This window comes from Castor canadensis, chromosome 8 (assembly GCF_047511655.1).
Source record: "Castor canadensis chromosome 8, mCasCan1.hap1v2, whole genome shotgun sequence".
NCBI lineage: Eukaryota > Metazoa > Chordata > Mammalia > Rodentia > Castoridae > Castor > Castor canadensis.
The window spans coordinates 28,169,126-28,173,562 of record NC_133393.1 but is presented as its reverse complement, the minus strand read 5'-3'; the positions used below and the strand labels follow the sequence as shown (position 1 = coordinate 28,173,562).

The window sequence follows — 4,437 nt, the reverse complement described above, 5'->3', positions numbered from 1 at the left end:
AGGCCCTACTGGGAATCGAACCCAGGATCTCCTGTTTACGAGACAGGCGCTTTAACCAACTAAGCCATAGAGCCACAGCGGAAAGGTAGAAAAAAGTAACTGTATCTATCCAATTTTATGTGTGTGAAAAAGTGAGTTTACACTACCTGGTGGTATCAGCTATCTTCGAAAAATATACCAGCTCCACAGAGACGTTTCATTTTCTCTGTATGTGCTGGAGGCATAAGAATACATAGGAAAAGTATTAGGCAATGACTGCTTTAGACAAAGGATTTTTCTATCAGTGCAAGGAAAGGCATTCCAAATAGTCGAGACTTGCAATGCGTTCTCCTCTGGAACCCGGTCCTTGCGCCCCGCGGGGACCTCCGCTTCGCCCCGGGACTTGCGGGTAACGGGCGGGGGACTTCGGTGAACCTGATGGCGGCTGCGCGCCTGGAAGCAAGCCTTGCGCGAGGGCGGGAGATGAGGTGGGAGCGCGGGCAAGTGTGCGGGTCCAGGGCCTCTGGGACTGGCAGGGATGCGGAAGACAGTCTGGACTGGGAAGGGGAGACGCAGGGACCCAACCAGACCGTGCTGGTGGAGTGGGAGGCGGGCAGCACACACGTTTTCTTAGGGCAGGACGGGATCTGAAGACCTGAGTCAAATGCAAAAGGGTCCCCGACTTGAACTTTGGGAATTGAGGACTTGAACCCATTCAGTAAAAAGTAAGTCTGTCCGCACAGACATTTCTTTCCTCGTTTTTCACAAAAAGGACTTACTTAAAACCAGGGACTGGGATTCCGGGTAGGTAAGAGATAAGGAGGCTGGGAGTGGGGAGAAGATGGCCTTTGTCTTCTAGTTGCGCGCGTTAAAAATAAGTTACCGCCACTGATCCCTAAACATCAACTAAGTGTGGTTACAGTCACAGAACCAGGTCCGCCATGGTGATTTTCAAACATCTTTTCTCAATGATCGATTTTTCTTAAATCTAATGGATTTTAAAAAGTTACCTCCTCTTTTAAAACGGAGTGACATTAACAGCCCAGGACAGGGACAACGACCCCAAACCGAATTGTTTTTTGTCAGTAGCTGGTAGGACTCGTAACACAGTGATGAGGCGGTTGGAGCACCTGACATTTGGCAGGTAAGAATCGCGAAGGTCTGTACACACAATGTTAATTCTAATTAAAAGTCGAAGTTCCTGATTAGTGTGTGTTAAAAGGAAGTAGACACGTGAACACAAACAACATTCATACTGATTTTAAATTCCCTGTGGATCTTCTGAACATTAGAAATAGTTATAAAGGAATTTGCTCTGTTTAAAAGCAAAGTGGTTAACCGTATACGGCGTTGAATGTAGGCTCCAGTCTCTTGTTTGGAACCTGGAGTTCCTCTTCCCGCAGTCCTTTCTGAGCGTGGTCTTTGATATCCGCCCACGGGGAGGTCCAGGGAGAGAACCTTGTGCTACAGTACTTCACCTAGGAGCTGATGTTTTGGAAGACATGTTCAGGAAAGAATTTGTCTTTAACATTACAAATTAAGGGCAATTAAGTTTCAGTTAAAAGAAAAAACATGTTTTTTATATATTTCCCCTTCATTTTCATCTTTGGCCAAGATTTGGACTCCAAATAGATTAAAAAAAAAAAAGGCAACATTTTAGAAGTCCCAAACTTGAAAAAATGTGAAAGCAGACTGTCTTCATTCCTTTACTCCTTCCCTTCCCCACCTTACCTACCACATCAGCTTTACAGCCACATATAATTTTTGTGTCCACATATGATTTTTGTGTCCCCTTCCAGTAGAAATCACATTCTTACTTCTCTTTCTCCTGCCCTCCTTTGCTTCATAGATTCTTTTTCTGCTGAGACCAATCTCTCAATTAGTTTTGTGTCCTTGATCATTGAAATAAGATGATTGTAGGGGGTCTGAGCCCTGATTCTCTGAGACTCTGTCATCCTTCTGACCTACTTGGGGCCCCTCCCCAAAGAGCTTGTGATCAACAGAGTAATTTTAGGTGCCTGGCAGGTTGGTTGTGGGGTAGTTACAGCTTTCCAGATTTGCATGATAGGTTGTGGGAACTTCTAGTTTGAAGGAAAAATTCCATAGCTCATAACTGTGTCTGTGGTGATGATGATAACAGTTAGGACTGTAATAGTAAGTTTTAACTACTATAATATGGAGCTCCTGAGACAATCCTGGGCAGTCTACCCCTTCCCAGAAGTTTCTGTTTGTAACTTTCCTTAGGGATCAAGATCTGGTATAGGTATTGGTTGAGGAGAAAAGTGAAAATTTTTCTCTTGATCGTCTCTTTAAAAAGACTTTGGCGTTAGTATTGTTGTTGTCATCATCATCTGGACTGCTGTCCCTCACCTAGGCTCATGTCCTACAAGGAAATTTGTCTCTGTTTTCCCTAGCTTTGGCTCTCCTCAGAACATTTATTTTCTCATCAGAGACAGCCACTGGAGGGCCTCAGAAGTAGGGAATCTAGATTTGTCAGAGCAGCAGTAGGATTGAGACTCCTGGCAGATACTCAGGCTGAAAGCTGCAGTCCTGTTCTTTCATTACTTTAGGTTGCATTTACTTTTGTACAGCAACTACAAATTCCTGGTTTTACAAAACCAGTATCTGGAGAAAATTTAACATATTGTGTCATTCCATCCTCCGTTCACTTTCTGAACCTTGCTTATTCTAATCTGAAAATAAAGACACATCTGGAATCCTGCTGAGAACTGTTAAGGACCCCAGGTGTTCTTAAGGATTTCAGAGATTGAGAAGAAACACAAAACTGAAACACAGATTTCTCAATACCACTTGACTCTATAATGTAAGAGATTTGCAGAAGTCTCAAATCTTATAGTTTATGGTCAAGGATGGCCAGATTATTTTTCAAATCCAATTTTCTTTACTAGATTTTGAGTTCAAAAAGATGAAACAACCAAATATTTTCTATTTCCCATGTGTGTCTACCTTACAAATTTTAAGGTCTTAAGGATAATTTTCCGGATCATTTCTGGTTTAGTTTGTTAATTATCGTGTTCTTACATAAATATCAAGCCAGGGATCACATTTCTGTTTGGGTATACAGCAGGATTATGATTCCAAAATGTTTGGCACTACTCACTGATATTTATATTTCCTGATTTTTTTTTTGATGGTACTAGAGTTTGAACTCAGGGCCTCATGCTTGCTAGGCAAGCAATCTACCACTTGAGCCAGGCCCCAGCCTGAGTTAAGCACTGTTAAATACTGTTAATAATGTTAACGATAGGAATTTATTTATTAATTGATGGTATTGAGGCTTGAACTCAGTGCCTTGCACTTGCTAGGCAAGGTTCTTCTTTGTTTTTTTTTCTTTCAGTACTGGGGGTTTGAGCTCAGAGCCTGTATCTTGAACCATTCCACCAGCCCATTTTTTGTGTGTGTTAGATATTTTCCAGATAGGGTCTCTCGAACTGTTTGCCCAGGCTGGCTTCAAACCGCAATCCTTCTGATTTCTGCCTCCTGAGTAGCTAGGATTACAGATGTGAGCCACCAGTACCCGCCTAAGGCAAGTGTTCTACCACTTAATTATAGGTCTTTTTAGTAAGCACCCTTCTAATGTTTACTTATATTTAAATAAGCTAAGTTGTTGCAGGCCTGATGTTTTCACAATTGTCAGACCCTTTCTTGTGCCCAGCCACCTTGGATGGAAAGCTATCAACAAAGTAGCTTCTCTTTTGGCAACTGGCCAGACTATAGCAACCCAGCTGCTTTGAATACTCCACAAATGCCTTGAGGAAAGTGTACTTCAGCTGTAAGGAGCATGGCAACTGAAGCCACAATTTCCTCTCCAGAAGGCCCTGCTCCAGCCTCGACTGCTTCAGACATCTTTCGTTTGGTTTTAGCCTTCAAAAACCTCAGTGAACTCTAGATAACACTGCTCATCCTGAGGGGTTCTGGGGGAGAGAACTTATCAGAGTGATTCAACAGAAAGCTTGGATTGGTGCAATGTGGGGCCTGTGATTGGTCTTAACTCCTTTCTTTTTCTTTCTTTTCTTTTCTTTTTTATTTTTTGGTTGAACTCAGGGCCTTGTGCTTGCTAGACAAGTACTCTACCGCTTGAGCCATGCCTCCACCTTCACCTTTATGTAAGGCTTGTGATTGTTGGACCTGGAAGCTGTGTTGTGATGGGTGCAAATTACAATTCCATGTTTGCATGTCAGACCCATGCCACACACAATCTTCTGACTATCCAGGCTATTCAGCTCACTTTTCCAGCCAGCTGGGAAACTCACTTCCGATCTGCCCTGTAGTATTGCAACATTAAGTCAAATAAAAGGCTTCTCCTAGGTGGTCTTTTCTTGCCCACTTGTGAGCAAATGGGTGGAGCCAGGTAGGCTGGTAACACAGAGAAGAGACGGCAGCAGGAAGCAGTAGTGAAGTAGCAGGCCACAGGGAGAAGGCAGGTGAATCGTTCCA

General features: G+C 43.2%; 1 non-coding gene across 1 annotated transcript; it reads right to left on the bottom strand.

Moving 5' to 3' along the window:
- On the bottom strand, positions 1 to 74 carry Trnat-cgu (transfer RNA threonine (anticodon CGU)). The gene has a single exon. It is a non-coding gene; the product is annotated as a tRNA-Thr (tRNA).
- Between the last annotated feature and the right edge of the window lie 4,363 nt (positions 75 to 4,437).